This window comes from Papaver somniferum, unplaced genomic scaffold (genome assembly GCF_003573695.1).
Source record: "Papaver somniferum cultivar HN1 unplaced genomic scaffold, ASM357369v1 unplaced-scaffold_137, whole genome shotgun sequence".
NCBI classification, from domain to species: Eukaryota; Viridiplantae; Streptophyta; class Magnoliopsida; order Ranunculales; family Papaveraceae; genus Papaver; species Papaver somniferum.
In genome coordinates this window covers 905,224-917,633 of record NW_020622934.1, presented here as the reverse complement: position 1 = coordinate 917,633, position 12,410 = coordinate 905,224, and positions in this window count along the sequence as shown.

Here is a 12,410-nt window from a genome sequence, read left to right as displayed (position 1 = left end):
ACCACGTGCACAACACGAGCCACACACACGAGTCGGTAACTAATACTACACAACACCCGGCGCCCTATCATATAACCAAGCCCACAATGGCTGCCCTTAACCATAATGTATAACCCCAATTGGGACATGACAAATACCCACCCCTTCAAATCATCCTTGTCCTCAAGGATGAAGGATGAGAATTGAACTTGGATAAATAAGAGGCACCGTCGATACAACTGCATCTCGAACTAGTAGTAAACGTGAATATGATCCAGACAGACTTTCAGGAAAAACTCACAACCCATTGATCATTCTCAAGCAAACTGCAGGGCTACAGCTTGGCCACGGTTCCATGATAGCCACACTCAATGTTAAAAAGGATAGGCCATTTCACTGTAGAAGCACCTCTGAGCATATATTCTTCATTATCAGTTGATGTTTGAACATGAATCGTCAGATGTAACCTCTTGTAATAACCTGACATTTGGAGTTGGAGATGAAAACTGATTCTCACTGCTAAGAGATTAATTGCTTCGCTGCTGGCAAGTAATTCAAACTTGGATATAAATTTGTTTCCTGTGAGAATATACCTCATTTCTAACGGATCCACAGATAGCCCTGAACCCATACAAAATAGTTTCTTGTTGCCAAGCATGATGTCCTTCCCATTTACCTTTAGGTTTCTCATTCCCTTGGCTGAAATCATTTTATTTTTCAAGTACAGTATCACCACCCTTCAACACTACAAGCATGTCCATGGTTTCCACCACTCTTAAAAGTAAATCCTTCCATTCTGAACACCTTGTAATACCACCACAGCCCACAAAGCTAGGTAATCCTAGTTGAAGATCAACAAGAATTAGTACATAACCACTGCCATTTACCATACCCCATAATCTGAGGGAGAACACAGAGAACCAAACTGAGATGATAAAACCAAACAGTTGTACTCCCTTAGAATGATAAGTTTCCACACTAGAAGCATAACCACAACTGGTGATGGCGTTTCCATCTTCAACACGTCTAGTTCTGCAGTGCATACTCTACATTCGATCTCTTTAGGTGATAATAACATGAATAAAATAAGGAAGACTCCCACTCTCTATTTATACTCCCTTGCAGTCTAATTTCACTTCTAACATCTATTGTAGTCCAGCAGAAGGAAACAGATCCAATCCCTCCCATAGTAGACAAAAATCTTGGAACAACATATGCAAACACTTTTAATTCAATATTCAAATGTAGAAGTATAAAACTATGAACAACTCCATTAACTTTTATGAGTATGTTCTGGAATTTCATTTCCCACTCATACAATTCTTCTCTATGATAATGCATCTTGTCCTATAACCACCGTGATAACATTTAACTGTCACAAGGGAGGAGTTGTTGAGCAGCAACCAAAATGAGCATACCCCTAATAAGTAACCCACATCTCAGCTTCAAGTTAAAACTCCCTTTATTACAGCTGAAATTCTTTTTACAATTACTACACATTTGATCAATAAGCTCATGACTGTTCTCAAACACTTCAGCTGCAGATATTGTACCACTACCTTGTTGCAACATTTCTTCAAGGAACTTGTAAAAATCCTGACTGTCACCATTATTTCCAAACACAAACACAATAGAATACTCCCATAATGATTGTAAACAATATCGAAGTGCTAGAATTAGCTCATAAAAAAAATTCCCCATTGTACTCATTCATCCAAGTAGACTCCGTAAGAACCAACATAATAAGAATATTCAAGCATTTAGAACTACTTTTAATCGATCCTAGTCACCATCCTCGATCAAATACCTTTCTAGTAACATACAAGCTATAATGCAAACCTTTTGCACTGTTTAGAATTCTTCGTACACAACCAGGGATTGTGAGTAAACAATATATCAACTGTAACTTTAGAAAGCCCACATTTCCCTTGAAACTCCATCTACTGTTGGAATGAATATGAATACTTAGGTCACCAGTGCTACCAGACACACGTTTCTTTGTCACATAAGATCTCAAAATAGTGCAAAGAACATTATTGTGTTGTGGCTTCTCCTCCAAAAACATGCTGAAAACACGTTTGTATCCATTTTTTACCAAAATATCAAGTATATTTGAAAACTCAATAAATGGATCCATATGGTACCCAAGTTCAGACAACTCAGAAACAAAATCTGCACTGAAACCACGCTTTAAAATCAACCCATTTAGAGCAAGCAAACCAACAATAAGTATACCAAACTGAAATGAAAACTGTTGCTGTCATAATGAGAATATATCATGATCATCTCAAGCCACTTCCCTGGATCAAATAAGGTTCCAGCCAAACCGAAACTACGATAAAAACATATTATACCACACAACTTGTTGTCGACAATCAATAAGGCCTTATGAACATTGAACTTTTCATAACACATCTTCATAAGTGAAAATCAGAACCTTTTACTAAACCTGCTCACATAATCATCCTTCTCAAATTGAAGAAAAACATACCTAGCCAATTCTAATAAGGGAAGGAATGGTTTACCTTCTTGTTAGTCTAGAAACATTGTAGTCGACTTGTATTTCTGAGTCTTGTCAATACCAACAGACTCATCGATACTACCTGATCCATTGATGCTAGATAAAATAATTAGTGGTGTAGATCGAAAATTACCTTCAACTGAAATCAAATCACGTGAAATTGATTTCGATTTGAAAAAAATTTCATCCTCGGTCATCTGTGATTCACCCGATTTGTGAGAACGATTTGTAGCAGGAAAAGAACCTAAAACTCCATCTGACGTATCCGGTACTGGTGGATTTGAAGATTGTTGAGTGAAATTACTAGATAAACTTGAATCAACAGTAAATGCTTCAAGTTTCTCATCTATTACTTTCACAATCAGCGATACTTTCTTCATCACCGACCCAACTAATTCGAAGTTGTCAAACAAGTTAGATTTCCAGTCTTCATCAATAAATTCACTCACATATATGTTATGATCTAATAGAAGAAGTATTTTTGCTTTTGTTGTTAGAAATCGCTTCCATCTGGCTAACAACTCCGGAGATGGTTTACTTTGGCAATCACCCAACTCTTTCGATATCTCATCCAGAGCTAACACTAACGTATCAACTCGAAGTGATAGTTCTTCAATTTCAGTTAGGTTTACTAACTTATCAATTTTAGGGGATAGTTCTTCAATTTCTGTGAGGGTTACCATATTTGCAGTCGCATAACCGACCACTCTGATACCACTTGTAGTGAACATCACTACAATTGGATATACAGAAACAAATCGGTTGATAGGATTAGAGATTATTGAAGAAGGATAGGGAGAATAATAGGATTAGAAGATGAAACAGACGAATTAGGGTAAGACATAGATTAAGAAGAACAAATAAAATTGGGGACAAAATTAATTCGTTTCTTAATTGATTCCTTTCAGTACAACAACGCTACTCTTATATCCCCAGACAAAACTCACACAAACCACGTGCACAACACGAGCCATAAACACGAGTCGGTAACTACTACTACACAACACCCATCGCCCTATCCTATAACCAAGCCCACAATGGCTACCCTTAACCATAATGTATAACCCCCATTGGGACATGGCAGTTAGATAATGTACTGGAATAACTGTTCCCTGGAAATGATTTTATGTTAAGATTCCCAGACATGAAAGTTGTTGATCTATTATTGGAAGGAGAATGGGTTATCCCATTTGAACTACTAGATATGATAAGAATTTAGGATCTACCAGTGGCAGATGATGTTGGTGATAAAAGAATATGGACAAGAACTCTCACAGGGGATTTCTTAGTAGCTTCTGCTGTGGAATGCATTAGAGACAAATTTCCAAAACTAAAATGGACAAATCAGGTATGGGATAACTCTATTCATCCTAGCATCTCTAGTGTGGTATGGAAAATTGCTAGGAGATTTTGCTCAACAGATGACAATATGAGAAAAAGAAAATTTCACATAGCATCAAGATTTGCTTTATGCAAACAAGAGGAGGAAACACTAGAACATATGCTTTGAATTTGTGCTTTTAGTAGACAAATATGGAAATGGTTAAGTGAAAATTTTAACCTCACTACACCAATATCCTTTGAGGAAATCCTTAGATTACCAAAAAACAAAAGCCCAACAGTTAAAGTCATCTGAAAAATTGCAGCTTTTTGTTCTATGAAGGAAATATGGTTCATGAGAAATAAATGCTTTTTTGATAATCTGACTGCAAGTATGGAGCAAGTAAAAGAGGGAGTTCTAAAATTTACTGTTGACAGTGAAGTGAGACTAAAGGCAACAATATGGAACACAATATATGACCTGCAGATCATGAGAGCATTTGGAATGAAGAGCATGAAAGTTAAAAGAATTAGAATTAAGGATTTTTTTTTTCCAATTACCAAGCCAGCCATAAATTCTTCTATGTTGTGATGGTGCATCAAAAGGGAATCCAAGGTGTTAGAGAATTGCTCGGTTGAACCCACCAAGAGTTGGTATGTCAAGATTGGTTGTCATATTTAGTTCCAAAACTCGAGTCGCTATTATGTAAACTACAGTCAACTTTGATAGGTTAGACTAGAAATGATAGAAGTATTGTGCTCCAGTTACTCACAAAGATCTGAAGATGGATTGAAGATAACAAAGACATCATCCTTCATCTTGAGGTTAGTAACTATGACTTGACTTGTTCCATATATATCTTGTGTCTTTCAAGTCGTGTATATTGAAAACAAAACTGCGAAGCATGATTACACTATAGTTAGACATAGTATTAAGGAATATAATACGATGTTTATTGATTAACCATTAAACTTTGTAGATAAGACATCGACATAATCGGTTGAATGCTATTGTGATTATGTATGGGGTATAAGGTGAGGATTTCATCCTAGTAAACAATGTTTTACATGTGTTTTAAGGAAGTAAGTTCATAAACTTTTTTATGAATCGAAAAGGAAATCGCAAGGGGTTATTGGGATTGTTATTCATTGCATATCTTGTGAACACCAATATGTGTGATTTAGTATAACCGCTCATGACTTTTTTGTGTTCTTGGTAAAACTATTCACAAAGGCCTGACTTATGTATTGGTATGACTTTTATTAGTGAAACAGATCTTAAGTAATCACCTGAGATGGTATGATCGAGTTTGTGATTGTGTATGACCGAATCTGGGTAAAAGGGAACCGATCATAGTAAGAGGTGCAATCTTTCACAAAGGGGAATAGATCCTTGTATAAGGTGCAGCAAAAGGGAACCAATCCTATGGACATGTGCGACACATATAAATAGATACCATAAATATGTGGGAACCATTCCTATGGAATTGTGCAACACATATAACATACCTCCAGGGTTTGTGGCTCAAATTATCTATGGTGGAAAATGGCTATGCAGTCTTTTGTTCAAGCTCATGACTTTAACACTTGGGTTTTAGTTATTGATGGGTATGTACACCCAAAAGTACTGGTCAACAACTCAACCACTGAGTTTAGACTAAAGGAATTGAAAGAATTTAATAATGAAGAAAAATTGATTTCGAAGCAAAATTCTTATGGATTGAACGCCATTATACATGCTATAACTCGAGACCTCCATCATCATGTAACCAAGTGTAAAAATCAAAGGAGGCTTGGGATATTCTTAATATCGTATTTGAAGGGAATGCCTCTGAAAAAGAAGCTTGGAAACCCTATCTTCTAGATGGGAAAATCTTCGTATGGATGAAGACGATACCTTTGATGAGTTTCATCAAAAACTTTCTGAAATAGTGAATGCCTCTTATGCTTTTGTAAAAACTATTTCTGGTAAAGATATTGTGTGTAAAATTCTAAGGTCTTTACCACCAAGATACGAATCTAAAAAGCATGCCATCATGGAAGCTAATGATCTTTCCACACTATCTAGAAGCGCTCTAGTTGGTAAATTAAAGATCTTTGACCTTGAATACCAATTCAAGAATGAAAAAGGTATTACCCTTAAAGATGGAATTAAGACTAATTCTTCGGCAGAAAATTCTTGTGAGACACAAACTGAGAATTGTAGTGTCGGTACAACCGCATGACAATTCAGAAAGTTATTAAGACAAAAGAAAATGAATTCTTCTAAAAATGAATCTTATCCTTCTCAAAAATCACAGAATTGTGTAAAGAATAGAGAACAAAATAATGGTGATAGCTCTAATTGTTCCAAGGATCAAGAGAACAAAGCTTTTAGTGCAACTGTTGAATGCACACCTGAAAAGGATACTGAAGTAAGTCCAGAGATAAAGGAACTTGAATGTGATCGTCGTGAAGAGAATGAAAGAATGAAAAAGGAACTTGATAAATTGATGAATGATATAGATATTATTGGTTCTGGTAATTATATTGAATGCATGAAATGTTACAGAGAACAAATTGAATAAAGTCATGATCGAGAAGTGAAGCTACACACAGAGGTGGAGAATCTAAAGAACACCAAGGTAAGTAATTCTACCGAATCTGAAATAGATTATAAAGTTCAAATTGATAAATTTAAGGTTGATTTAGATAATGCTCTCGAAAAAATAAAAATGTTGGAGAAAGAGAATATGAGTCTAAAAACGGACTTGAAAAAGTTCGATAGTAGCACAGAACAACTGGACTCAATGTTGAATTCAACTAGAGTTCCTCGTGACACTCGAGGATTGGGATACAAAGGTAAACAAACTTTGAATGCAAAACAGAAGACAAAGTTTGTAAAGCCTAAAGACCCTGCTGAAGAAATTGCTTCAAAAGTTGCCACAAAAGATTGCTCTTCCATAAAACAAAAATTTCTAGCACCTTCATCTTCAGTAAAAGATGGAAAACGTAAATTCCGTCAACCTCCAGTGAAAAAGAGAATCCACAACAAGGTAACACTAAGCCTCATGTTTCGTGTGTTACTAAGCATTGCTCTTATTGTGGAAATAAAGGACACTTGGAAAGGAGCTGCAGATTTCGTAAAAGGAATGAGAAAACCATAGATGCACGTGTTTTCGCAAAATTGGCTGAACTCAATAATGCTTCTCGTGCTAAATTAGGTCATCATTTTCCTAAAAATGAGCAAAAGAATTATTATAATAATAGTTCAAAGTCTACTTATCAGGCTTCTACAAAGTTTTCTCAAAATCGCTCAAACAATAAAAGGATAGATAACTTTGTAAATACCAGATCTGATGTTCCAAATTGGAAAAAGGCTAACTCTCAGAGTTTTCAAAATTTCAGTTACCCTAATGTTTCCTCAAGAGATTCATCTTGGATTTCAGGATGAAATAATAAGAAGAACAAAGCTGCTTCTGTAAAACCCATTTCTAAATGGAGTCCAAAGTCTTCTCAAAAGACAACCATGAAGGTATCAAAACATAGCCACAATGATGACACTAGAATGATAAGTTTCAATATTCATGACATTCAGAATATTGTGCTAAACGTTCTTGATCAAATGAATGTATCTCCGTGTTGTCATCGTTATATGAGATAAGTCTCATAATCGGTTACCTTTTTATAGTTTTGTGACTTTTGATTTAGTGAATTTAATATCTAACTTTTTGGGTTGCTTAATCAAATAATCATAAAAGGAAGATGACAATTAATCCCATATGTGAGTCACGATTATACTATTATCAATTTATTTCTCATAAGTTGTGTATATAGTATACATATGAGTCTTTGGTATTAACTTATTACTATTGGCACGTAATAGTAAAAACCATTTCAACCTTTCTCTGGTGAAGCTTGCTTTTGCTGTTCATTTGTCGTTGCGAAAGGATGACAATGAGGAAAAGAGGATGCGAAATTTGAGGTAACAAATTTGTTAGTTAATCATTTTCCTGTTTAAGAAAAGCATGATTTTATAACATATATTTTGCTTTTGCTTAACAAATTTTCGGTACAATTGATGTTTATTCCATTATTTGTGTATGGATATTTTTTATGTGATTCAATTGGTTCTGGTTAAGAAAAACTATTGCTATCTTGCTTTATTGTGTGATATCAATTGTTTAGGCTTACAAAATTTGGGTGCAATTACGGTGCTTTAATGTCTATGTTGTTTCAATTGCTTCCGGTTGAGGTGAATAATTATGAAAATTGATTTATTTGGTTTGTATGAATTATTTATGGCTTAACGAAATAAAAGGTTTATGGGATGAGTTGTTTAGTCCAATTCGATTCCGGATAAGAGAAACTAAGTTAATTCTGATCTTAGTTAGACTTATCGAAGTGAGGTTTCGGTTATTCAAGTCTAATCGAATGCCTTAACAAGAAATGCTAGTTAACTAACCTAGTACTTGTCTTGTTTAAAATTTAAAGGTCTAAGTTTATGGATAATTAGAAACTGATGAGAAAAATAGAGTTATCTTTATTTTGGTCTTATCGAATAAGCGATTGTTTTTGTACAATCGGTTTAGCAAAGGAACTAAGGTGCTTAGTTGTTTTTTTTTTGGTTTACTAAACTAAAGTGGAAAAATTGTTTCGGACAATTATTTCCTTGATAATATATCAAAATAAAACTACTTGGAGTTTCGGTTTTGATCTTGGTTATCATAATATGGTGTATGGAACCCTCGTGCCTCACTCTACAGGTTGCAAGTCTATTTTGAGATTTGTAAGATTCTTTTCGTGTTGTCCTTTAGTTTTTTTTTTCTTTGTCATTTTGTGACAAAAAGGGGGAAAAATATATGGAGTAAACAAGTGATACTGGCATTGATTTTATATTGATTGGTATCGCTAAGGGAAAGAACATTGGTGCTTAAACGTTTATCTAAACGAAAGAGTGAAAGAACAGACTAAGGGGGAGTAACATATCATATTAATTGGTATAACAAAGACGTGTGGATTGAAAATCCACCTATATTACCTTTAGGGGGAGTAGTATAGCTTTGTTATTATAATGTCAACAACTGCACTTTTGGTTTGAATATCTCCAGGTTATTGTGCTGTTGAAATATAGCGTATGTAGATTAGTATGAGTTATTTTTGTAATTCGTTTATCTCCATATGTAATAGAGTTTTGTCACTAAATTAACAAAGGGGGAGATTGTTAGAGCACTACTCGGTTGAACCCACCAAGCGTTGGTATGTCAAGATTGGTTGTCATATTTAGTTCCAAAACTCGAGTCGCTATTATGTAAACTACAGTCAACTTCGATAGGTTAAACTAGCAATGATATAAGTATTGTGCTCTAGTTGCTCACAAAAATCTGAAGATGGATTGAAGACAACAAAGACATCATCCTTCAGCTTGAGGTTAGTAACTATGACTTGACTTGTTCTATATCTATCATGTGTCTTTCAAGTCGTGTATATTGAAAACAAAATTGCGAAGCATGATTACACTCTAGTTAGACATAGTATTAAGGAATATAATACGAGGTTTATTGCTTAACCACTAAACTTTGTAGATAAGACATCGACATAATCGGTTGAATGCTATTGTGATTATGTATGGGCATAAGGTGAGGATTTCTTCCTAGGAAACAATGTTTTACATGTGTTTTAAGGAAGTAAGTTCATAAACTTGGTTATGGGTCGAAAAGGAAATCGCCAGGCGTTATTTGGATTGTTATTCCATTGCATATATTGTGAACAACCAATATGTGTGGTTTAGTATAACCGCTCATAACTTGTTTGTGTTCTTGGTAAATCTATTCACAAAGGCCTGACTTATGTATTGGTATGACTTTTATTAGTGAAACCGATCTTAAGTAATCACCTGAGATGGTATGATCGAGTTTGTGATTGTGGATGACCGAATCTGGGTAAAGGGGAACCGATCCTAGTAAGAGGTGCAATCTTTCACAAAGGGGAAACGATCCTTGTATAAGGTGCAGCAAAGGGGAATCGATCCTATGGACATGTGCAACACGTTTTTAGGCAAAGGGGAACCGATCCTATGGACATGTGCAACACATATAAACAGATACCATAAATATGTGGGAACCGATCCTATGGAATTGTGCAACAAGCGGGAACCGATACTCTAAACATGTGCAATCGGCCACAAAAAGTCTCAATCAAATCCGAGCACGTTTTGTGTTTTTAACACAAAAAATTATCCAAAAATATCTTTTCGAATTTTCTATTATTCTAGAAATATTAGAGATACCAAAAATATATTTGGTTAATGTGTAAATATGTCGACATACTTTGAACACGTACAATAATGTTTATCTTTTATTGTTCAAAGTTATTCCTTAATAGCTAAAGGAAGAAAATCCCAGGATCGAAAGATTAAATAAGTTAAGAATCTTTTATTTAAGGTTTTTAATTTTATTTTTAGGAAAATAAGAATTAGTAATGTGCATTTACTAATTAAAGATTTTCTGAGAGATTTCGATCATTATTTTTGGACTGAGCATTTCCAGGAATTATGGAAACCGAATTTGTGCTTTAATGAATATCTTGAGAATATTTTCGGTTTTGGAAATTCCTTGGTGTCCAAACTTCCTAGTCTATAAATACTTGAAGTTTGCATCTCTAGCAAACTAATCCTTTGTGACAGCAAACTTCCTCGGTTGTGTTGTTACTGGTGTAGCCGTCTATTCGGAGAGGAGAGTAACCTAATTAGGCGAAATCTCTTGCGGCCGCTCAGTTTAAAGTTTTCTTTGGGATTGAGAAGCTCTATTAGTACCATTGGTGGGAAACTAACGGTCGTTGAATCTTTGTTTTCACCTAGTTTGTTTATTATTTAGAACCTTCTCTTCTGATATAAGGCTCACTCAAACTAGATCAAAGATTTAACGTTTCTACGGATATAAGTTTTTTTCTAGATCCGTAAGATAGATTTATTTATTTTCCATTGTTAACAGACTCCGTTCTGTGCGACAAATCAATAAGGAATCAAGTTTGTTTTTACAGATTGTTACTTTGAAGATCTAATCAAAGATTGAAGATTTTGAGGAGTTGAAGAAGAAGTTGTTGTGAACCATAAGAAAATATATTAGATTTAGTCCTAAAGAGAACGCATGTTCTGCTAGGATCTCTAGTATAACATATCTATTGAGAACTTCGGTTCTGCTAGATGTTATCAAAACAATTATCTATAGAGAACTTCGGTTCTAATAGATATTGTCAAAACAACGATATATACTGCTGAAGCTGAGTAACTAGGATTTAAGTTTACTTAGTAGTGTATACACAAAGTTGCAGGTTTACTTTTTATAGCGTCTTAATTCATTGAGTATTCAAATATGGACTAGGTCCCGGGGTTTTTCTACAAGATTGTAGTTTTCCTCGTTAAAAAAATTCTGGTGTGTGCTTTACTTTATTTCCGTATTATAATTGTTTTTATATTATAATTAAAGTAATTACACTTGTACGTTAACTAGACACTTGATATTTATCTTATAAGGCTTCGGTTATCAAGTGAACAATTTGTTGTAGTATTGTCTCGATTTCATATCCATAGATGATCACACAAATTGTATTGGATTTCTTCACTTGTCTGATATAATTATTCACGTGTTAGGCCAGTCCGGACTAACTATATTTCAAGTGGAAGATGTGTTGAAATATTCCTTGAGTGATTGTTGCTCCAATAGGTTTATACACGATAGAGATTGAATAGGTTGTGATCAAATAAAAAGATGATGGTGTATTTGGGTACCCTCTTCTTTTCACAAGGCTATCAGGCTATGGTTTCATCTGTAGAACTAATGAAGGATAAATGGGAATGGCAGTTGTAGGAGGGCTGGGTGTTGCAAAAAATTACTTGGCAACACTAAATTAAAATGATAGAAACAGTTGGTCAAATCCATAAACATATCTCCAAACCAGTTCAAGTCGGAGATGGTTCATTTTCATCTGCTATAAAAAACTATCTTAATTAAAATGCTAGGGATTCATTTGAATATGAATACACGAGGGTACCCAAATACACCACAATCTTTTATTTATTAAGTTATAAGTCCTTTACCAAGTGTAATCGTCTATGGACAAAGTCGAGACAATACAACAACTTCGGTACACACTTCGTGTGATCATCTACGGATACGAGATCGAGACAATACAAAAACAAGGTCACTTATATGATTGATTATGGATACAAGATCGAGACGATACGACAACGAAGTGTTCACTTGATAATAGGTACGATATTAAACCGAAACTCTATAGGATCAATATAAAGTGATAAGGATTAACGTACGTGTGTAATTTACTTAATTATAATAACAACTATAATGCGGAAAACAAAGTAAATGACACAACAAGATTTGTTAACGAGGAAACCGCAAATGCATAAAAACCCCGGGACCTAGTTAAGTTTTGAATACTCTCAGAATTAAGCCGCTATACAAAATCTAGAATTTTCTCATCTTAGCAAACCCAAAACCCTGATTCACACATATCATGTAGAAATATGTGAATCATGGATACTTGGTTTTTCTCATGGAACCGATTATACGATCACTCCAAAATATGTTGTGAC